The sequence below is a fragment of the Eubalaena glacialis genome, chromosome 2 (genome assembly GCF_028564815.1).
Source record: "Eubalaena glacialis isolate mEubGla1 chromosome 2, mEubGla1.1.hap2.+ XY, whole genome shotgun sequence".
In the NCBI taxonomy this organism is placed as follows: domain Eukaryota; kingdom Metazoa; phylum Chordata; class Mammalia; order Artiodactyla; family Balaenidae; genus Eubalaena; species Eubalaena glacialis.
In genome coordinates this window covers 14,337,720-14,346,863 of record NC_083717.1, presented here as the reverse complement: position 1 = coordinate 14,346,863, position 9,144 = coordinate 14,337,720, and the positions used below count along the sequence as shown (strand labels likewise).

Below are 9,144 nucleotides of genomic sequence, written 5' to 3'. Positions count from 1 at the left end.
TATGCCCAGGAGTGGGATTGCTAGATCTCTTCAGGCCTTAATTCCAAAACTTGTATAACATTATCTCCACTCTATCCAATTAGTCAAAGTCACAAGCCCAGCCCATATTCCAGGGAGTGGAGGATAGAGTCCACTTCTGGATGTGAGCAGCAAACTCACATTGCAAAGGGCTGTGCATTCTGGAATGGGACAAACTTGCAACCATTAAAAGAATTTTCGTGATTCCGCATTATCTTATTTTCATAGCTCAGACAAAGGCAAGTATTGTGAATGATGTGCTTCTGATTTCTGAAACCAACGTTCAAGTAAAGCTATTCTCAGATAGCTCTGTTATAATATAGTTTTTCTTTTTAAAAATATGGAACGCTTCATGAATTTGCATGTCATCCTTGCGCAGGGCCCATGCTAATCTTCTCTGTATCATTCCAATTTTAGTATATGTGCTGCCAAAGTGAGCACTGTTATAATATTTTTAAATCAATTGTCAAATAGCTTTTTTAATAAGATTATTATAAAAATCAACAAATGCTTATCCTTTCCCTACAAATACACACACACCAGGAATAGTTGTCCCTCACCACTAGCCATTTAATTCCAAGTTCTTTTTTGTTTTTATAATTAATAAAATTTTTCTCTTTTTTTGGGGCTGCGTTGGGTCTTTGTTGCTGTGCGCAGGCTTTCTCTAGTTGCGTCGAGTGGGGGCTACTCTTCGTTGCGGTGCGTGGGCTTCTCACTGCAGTGGCTTCTCTTGTTGTGGAGCATGGACTCTAGGCACGTGGGCTTCAGTAGTTGTGGCACACGGGCTCAGTAGTTGTGGTTCGCGGGCTCTGGAGCGCAGGCTCAGTAGTTGTGGCGCACGGGCTTAGCTGCTCCGTGGCATGTGGGATCTTCCCAGACTAAGGGTCGAACCCGTGTCCCCTGCATTGGCAGGCGGATTCTTAACCACTGCACCACCAGGGAAGTCCCTCCTAGTTCTTTTTTAATGTAAAAACTTTCCTTCCGCTTTCTAATTAGCTATGGCAGAATTTTCATCGGTATTGTAGCTTGGCAGTTACCTAAGCTTCCTACTTATTTTGGCCAATTGCCACCTAGAATATTAAGTCCTCTGAGACAAGCTGTCAAAGGCAACATTCCTGGAACTGCCTATCACATTTTTTTCCACACTTAGGAAGAGCAAGTCTCCCCATAGGGCAAAGCAATCTCCTCTGAATCTGGAAGGGAAAAAAAACAGGAAGAGCGAACTCTGACATTCAGCTTCTGGTAAAGTCTACAGAGCTACTTTTTAATAGCTGGGTGACCATTAACTGTCAATGCGGCCTTTTTAGTTGTTCAGTGATTTTTAGAGCCAACAGATATTTTGTAAGAACTAAAAATATATCTAAATTTACTGAGAGGAATATTCCTCAATTTTTTTCCTTAATTGGCAAAAAAAAAAAAAAATTCAAACTACTCCCTTTATCTACTTTTAACCATTTGTTTAAAAATTTAGGCAGGTTCAGTTCAAGTCCCAAATTACAAAAATTGTTGAAGATAGCATTTTTTTTTAATTTATTTCTGGCTGTGTGGGCTTTCTCTAGTTGCCGTGAGCAGGGGCTGCTCTTCCTTGTGGTGCGGGGCTTCTCACTGCGGTGGCTTCTCTTGTTGCGGAGCACGGGCTCTAGGAGCGCGGGCTTCAGTAGTTGCGGCGCACGGGCTTATTTGCTCCGTGGCATGTGGGATCTTCCCAGACTAGGGCTCGTACCCGTGTCCCCTGCATTGGCAGGCGGATTCTTAACCACTGCGCCACCAGGGAAGTCCCAGTGTTTGTTTTTAACATGTCTTAAAAATCGGCCGTTATGGACAAAAGAAGTTAAAAATCTGGTGGCTATAAGTAATAAGAAAATAAAGTAAGTAAGCTTTCTGAGTTATCCATAAATACTTCTAAATTTGAATTAATATTCACATCAAAACATGATCTCTGAGATTTTATGATTATGGTATTTGGTACTAAAACTTAGCTAATAACATTTGTTCACAAGTAAATAAAATAATAGAAGGAGAAATTGATGCCAAAATAACAAGTTGACAAATTTTCTGCTCAAAAGGAAAAGTAAGAGAAAACAGATTTCTATAATAAATTAGGAGAATTTAAATTTATTTTAATTTTTCTATTGAGTCTAATATTCTATTTCTTATTAGTATTTTTAAAATTTTTATAATATGCAATTCATTATTTAATGAAAGCTATCACATATTTTCATATAAGGAACACCCCAGGGTTCCAATCAATTTTATTTAATTTAGGAATGATCATTATATTTATATACATAAATCCACATGTGTATTATGAATTGGATTTATTTAAAATTCTCCTATATTTAATAAATTATGAACTTTTGAAAAACATGCATATTTGTCCCATTCCTCTTACCACATTGGGTACAATTGTTCACTTAAGGTACAGTTAATTTTCCTTTTAGTGGCTGTTTTTGTTTAGATTTTTATTTATATAGTCAGACACTAACTTTTAAGTTTTGGTTAGATCTGTCTAATATATCACTTCGTACGAGCACTTCCCCCAGAGCACTATAAATCTGCAATGAGAAGTATGGGCAAGCGAGTAAGAAAAACGTCCAGGAATGAATCCGTGCTAAAGATTGCACACAACTGAATATTTTGCATTTTAAGTTATTCTTATTATGTTATTTCCAAAGGGTCAGGCATTAAGTTTTAATTTACCCTGATGACCATAATCAGATTTGTTTCAGATTTATGAGGACTGTAAAATTAGGAAACTTTCATTAAAAAAAATTAAACCCCCTGGATGGCTTCCCAAAGCACATCCAGCATTACTTACGACTTTATTATTTCAGCTAGTTGGATACATCATAACCACAGCTCTAGCCAGGTCTGTAAGAGTTCTGTGACTGACGCCTAATGGAACCAATTTTCACTCTGGCAGAACAAGTTCAAGTTCTAATACTAACTTGAATCCTAGTTTTCTTTGAATGCCAGGAACCAGATCCTTGAAGAAGAAAATGTATCAGAGCATCTGCCTATTAAGGGACATTCCATTTATTTCATCTAAATAGCTCGCAGGAACAATTGACTAAAATCGAATCTAAAATCAAATCTAAAATAGAAAACAAATAGTTTTTTAATTACTGAATTTCCTTTATTCTTTTTTTAGTCTTCTTTCCCTCTTGGCCTCAAGTTTCTACAAAATTCCCCTATTTCCACTGAGGACCAGAGACCTTTTTAAAACAGGAACAAATGTTTCAGTGCACTCACTCACCTACACTAACAACCATATTACAGTCACAGCTCATTGACTGTCACCCGCCCACATTTTTATTACCCTACATCTGATGAACATTGATGCACTTGGGTTTCTTCCTCTGCCACTGGAAGGAAAAAATAATAATTTAGATAGAATTCTAAAAACTTAGCATGTTTTGTCAATAGCTTCATTGTTCCTTGTGTCCATTCATCACATCTTGCCTGCTACTGAAATCTTTCCTTACTTTCCAACATTATTAAAGTCGGTCATTATTAAAGCCATCTCAAAAAGAGATAGATACTTCTGCAACTTCTAAGATACTGTCAACTAAGAATCATATTTTCAACACTTCAAATTTTATTGTATTTTCAAGCTTTGGGAAAATGTAATATTCTTGCATATTTCCTAAGATGGAATTTCATGTAGACAATAATGTGATAGGAAAGATGAGGCTTATCTAATGATTTTGGCATTGCCCCTAGATAACTGTGCTCCTCTGAGAAAAGCAGCAATGGTTTTCTTATTATCAGAACACATAAAAGAGCATGTTCTGAAGTCCTACATGTCTTACGTTTGAGAGAGAAAAATCACTGGGAAAACAACAGTTATATTTGTATTCATCTAGTTTCATTAAAATATACTTTGGGCACTCTTTTTTTTTTAACATATATTCTACAAGACCACTTAACGGATAATTGTATTTTAGTTTTATTTTTCACAAAAGTCAGATTTAATTAAAGCTTTATGAAAAGGCTAAAAAGTATTCCACAGTTTCTAATTTTCCAACCCCTCCTTCAGTAGGAATGACTTAAGTAATTTGATCCAGATAGTTTAAGTTGTTGGAGTTCAATCTCAGTGAATAAGCCTCTCTAAACAGAATGCATGTTTTAGTCATTTTCAATTAATATGAAGTAGTTTTGCCAAAATATAACTGTAAATGGGAAGCCATTATTCTGAACATTTGGAAACTATAGTTTTTTAAAAATTATTTGTTGATATTTGATATAAAAATACTGTTTAAACCACTCATTAATGCTATTTTCCATTAATCACAAAGAAATAAATTCAAAGCAAAGATAATTGGTTTATTGGTTTACCAAAGATCCCTGATGAAATGCACACACCACCAAGAACAAGTTAGGTCCTCAACATGTTCCAAATTTCAATGGAAACAAGACATGGGCATGGATTTATAGATGATACATTACAGGCTGACTAGGGAAGCACATAATGTATATTCTGTGTGTGTGGGAACGAAAGACAGAAAGAGAGGGGAAAAGAGCCACAATCGTATAATGGTTCTCTCTCTTAGATTTATTAATGGGGAATGGAGAGAAAGATAACCCAGGACTCTTCTCTCTGGTGACAATAAATACTAGGGAAAAAATCAGGCATCATATGTAATTTACTATAGAATTGTTTGTCTTAGAAATAGACTAGAGGAAATACAAACTCTGTTGCATGTGCATACGTGTACAGATACATACACACATTTTCTCTTCTGAAATTTTTATTTCAAATCTGCTTTAAATTAAAATGAGTTGAGCTCAGTCTGGGGCTGGTGAGAAAGAACCTTCTAAAAATTTTGCTCAACCCAGCAAACGCTTTAAAAGGGAACTAATGAGCAGTATCTCTTAGTTACCTAACCATGCTCCAAAAAAGACTGGCTCTCTGTATTTTGATTTAGAAAGAAAGTGCTCGGGCTTTTAAAGAACAAAGAAGGAAAGCCTCCTCCATCCTTCCTTCCCTCCCTTCCTCTCCACAATTTGACCACTCCATTTTCCCCAGTTTTTCTTTTTAAATAAGGTCCGTCTCCTTTCTTTTGCCTTCCTTCCCTCCTTGTACCTCCACGACCACTAATTTGACTAAAAAGGATTTTCCACGAAGGACCCTTCTTAACACATAAGACCTTTCTTAACGCATCAACGTGATAAGTGGACACCCACTATCTTGGGACTCGGCCCACCTGACCCGGGCGGTCTCCCCCGTACCCCGCCCTCTGCTCTCCTGCTTCTCCGGCGCCTCCCCCGGGGGCTGAGCACCCCCGGCAGGGCTCGCGGCAAGTTGAGAGCTTGCTCTGGCGCCGCGCCGTGTGGCCACCAACTTCTGCTTTCCCCCAGGGAAAACTGCGAGACTCGAAGCGCGTCGGCAAGTGCTTCTTGTGGTCGGCCTGGGGTCTCCGAGCCCCCGGACTGGAGACCCAAAGCCCTCCTCCTCCCGCGCCTGGCGTCGGGGGAACCTGGGTCTGGGGATAATTCAAAGCCCTCGGAGCCCCCAACACCCAAACACCCACATCTGCCCTTCAGCCCGAGCGAGAAAGCGCAGGATGGAGCTTGCACGGCTCGTATGGCCTCGGCGTGACCCGTGGAGGGACGAGATGCGCGTGGAGACCCAAGAGTTGGGGGAAGAGGGTGGTGAGAGGGCCCAGTCCAGGCTGCCCCCCGCGCTGGGGGCGCCGCCAGTACAGACCTCAAAGGGAGCAAATGTGAGCGCGGAGCCGTTTCCCGCTTCACCAGAGAGCGGGCTTTTCGTTGAGAAGGAAAAACACAGGGAAAGTCAGCTCGCGCGCTTGTTTTGGTTTTTCGTCTGTTTGCCTCCCAATTAAAAAGTGGCCGGCTAGGCGACAGCTTTGCGGTTTTCACAGTGTAAAACGGATTAGAGGGAAAGCTCCAGCCCTTCTCGACTTTCGCTTGCGGTTTGCAACCCCCGGGGAAGGCGTGACCCTGCGGCACCTGCCGCGGCGAGCTCCTCCCGCTGCGGCCCGACCTGCGGCCTCCGCTTCCCTGGGGCGGGGCCCGGCAGGGCGGAGCCGAGGCTGCGCGCCGGGGGGGTGGGGAGGGGGTGGGGAGGGGGGGTGGGGAGGGGGTGGGGAGGGGGTGGTGGGAGGGAGAAGGTCGGTTCCCTCCGAGCAGGTAAACTTCATGCCCCGGGCCAGCACTGCCTCCCCTCCCCCGCGTCCTCCCGGCGCCGGGACCTGAGCTTTCCTCTGAGAGTCCGGATCCTGGGTGTGCGGAAATCCTGTGACAGCCCCTGGGGGACCCCTCTCCAAGACGCGGAGGAGGGAAGAGCAAAGAAAAGGAATTTACTGCAGATGGCACCGGAACCGGAGTTGGCTTGTTCGTGCCCTGCTCGATGCTCGTAGGTTTTCCCCAAGAATCTCGAGTTCGCTGAGGTCACTTATACCCAAGAAACGATGAGTTCACACGCACACTCTTTAGTTAAAAGGGAAAAAGGAAAGAAAGAAAAACTGCTTTTCGATCCTCTCCACGTTCCTTGCTTTCACCAAATCAACAAAGCATCCGGGCGAGAGTGAGCTGAAGCCAGGGGCGCCGGAGGTGCACAAGGAGAGGTTTCCTGTGGGCCCGCCGCTCCTCCCCGGCCTCCTGCACCGGCACCTGCCCAGGAGTTTGCGGGGTGTGGGCGCTGAATGCGATTCCGGGACCGGCCAGGCTCATCCTGAAAACTTGCATCTGAAAGACCCATGGACAGGTCACCAACCCCCGGCGACCCTTTCCTGGTGGCCTTCTGCTTTTAATAAACGAAAATAAAAGTTTGCTTTCAAGTTAAAGAAACGCCGTTTTCGTCTTTCAGCCCTGACGCGTGACTTAGCCTCTTTTTATACCAGCAGGGAATTATCAATGGTGATTGTCGAAATCGATACCGGGGCATCCGCGGACGAGGACCTTCAGGTAGTGGGGCCAAGGGGTCAAGGAAATAGCAGTAGGAGCCAGCAGCCTCCGACCGTTCTGGACTGCCAGGCCCGCTTCTCGAGGGAGACTCCGCGGGTGGAAGCACGGTTGCGGGAGAGCCGAACGCGCGGGTGGGGAACGAGGCCGGTTCCACCTTAAAGAGTCGGCGCGGCGGCTGCAGAGGCGCCCGGCACCTGCAGGGGGCGCTGCTGCCCCGCGGTTCCGCCCGCGCCGCGGCGCGCCGCCTGCCTTGCGGCTCCCGGGCCGCAGTCCCCGGAGGGGGTGGGGACGCTGGGGGAGGAAGGGAGCGAGTGCAGCCGTTAGGTAAGGAACCCGAACCCTCCCGGATTCTGAAGCGGCCTCAGTGAGGCGTTGGCTGGAGGGAGCTTTTCCGTCATTCGGCCGGGAGAGGAAATGTGGCGAGGCGTCCTCCCCTGCCCCCACCGCCTGCCTTCCTGCCTCCCTGCATCTCCGCTCCGCGACCCCGGCCGTGCTTCCCAGACCCTTTGTTCTCGAGGTTGGGAGCTGCTGGGTGGGGGTTCCCCGGGGAAGAGGTCCCCCTGCGCCACTCGGAAGGGAGGGGACTCTCGCCTCGCCCCCCGCCCCAGCCTTCCCCAGCCGAGTCCCCCTGGCCCCCGGCCCCCTCTCCGCATCCCAGTGCCTCCTTTTCGACCCGGAGTCCCCCAGCTCCCGCTCCCAGGCCTTCGCCGTGTGTTTACCCGCCTCCCTTCCCACTTCGCCGCCGCTCCGAGGTCTCCGGGAAGAGGGTGGGAGAGGCAGAAGCGAGGAGGAGGAGAAACCACGTTGCCACCGCGGCACGGAGAATCCCCGGGGACACTTTCAGGCTGCGTCCCCGGGGACCCGCTGCAGAGGCAGGGGTTTCCCGGCGCCGCCGCAGGGCGGAGGGCCCGCCCCAGCCGGGAAGCCGCCCGGCCAGCGCCCCCGCCGGGCGGCCCGGGGACCCGCTGGCGCGCAACCCAGCCCGCCCTTGCAGCCGGGAGAGAGCCCCGCGCGGCGCGGCCTCAAGGTCAGGACCTGAGCCCCCCAGGTCGAGAAAAGGCGACACTGTAGTTGGCGCCCCGGGGAGGCGAAGTGCAAACAAACGCCCCCGGCTTCCCCTTACCTACCCTCTGGGGCGCGCGACCCCGAGGGCTCCCGCGATTGTATCTCCTTCAGTACAGTTACAGTTGCAAGCAACTAATTTCTTACTCCGGCGAAGGCGTCGCGTAGTGGAGCGAGGGGACAGGGTTGCGGGGGGGAGGGGAGAACCCGGGGCGGGAGTGAGCGGAGAGGTAAGGGGAGTCGGGCAGTGAAGGGCCTCCCAGAGTCCCGAGTCTCCGCCGACGAGGCAGGAGTGCCGGTGCAGGCCTGCGCCCCGGCCCGGCAGCCGCAGCCCAGCGGCCGAGCCCTTCACGTCCTCGGCTCTGGGGATGCGCCTTCACCTTCCACGCGCCCGCACGCTCGCGACTGTAGAGGGGGCTCCGCACGAGCCCGGGTACAAAGTAGGTGTCCCCCTACCCCCGGAGATTGGGAGGCCCGGTGCTATCAGCTCGAGGCTTTCTGGAGTCCCCTCCGGCCTCTCAGCGTGACCCTGGACCTCACTGGCTCGTCGAGAGCCGCGCCAGCAGTCCTCTCGGCAGCGGGTTCCCCGGGACACACCCCGTCCCCACCCCCGAGAGCTGGCGGCCAGCTCGGGATGCCAGGCGGCCAGGCGGGCGCCTTGCCAAATTCCGCGTTCCTCTCCAGGAGACGGGGAGTTGCGTCCCAGGCTCGGGAAAGCCCGTAGTTTGAGCTTGGGACTCGCTTGCAAAGCCCCCCAAGGCGCCTGGGACGCCTCTGCAGGTTGAATTCCTGCTCCCTATCACTTCAATTTTAATTAATCTTTTAAAACACCGCTGTCACGTCGCTTGCAGAAAATTAATCAAACCTGAATCCTTGTTGCATAGCAAGAATTTCGATCCGAGTCTTTTAAAAAGGACTTGACTTTGCAAAGTCACGTCTTATACAGTTCCCTCATTCCCCCTTTAGCAAGGGAAATATTGCAGAAGTCAAGACATGTTTGTTTGGTTCTTTCTATCTTCAAAAATGAAACTTTGCTTATTTCTGATTTTTATTTTCTGTCTTTGAACAATAACAACAAAAATAATGAGATAAATTGCCTACCTCTGTTAATTCAAAATATAATTACTTTGAATG

At 47.9% G+C, this 9,144-nt stretch overlaps 1 non-coding gene across 1 annotated transcript; it reads right to left on the bottom strand.

Annotated features, from left to right (window-relative positions):
- Window positions 1-352: 352 nt before the first annotated feature.
- Window positions 353-459, bottom strand: LOC133086492 (U6 spliceosomal RNA). Its single transcript, XR_009700246.1, has one exon. It is a non-coding gene; the product is annotated as a U6 spliceosomal RNA (small nuclear RNA).
- Between the last annotated feature and the right edge of the window lie 8,685 nt (window positions 460-9,144).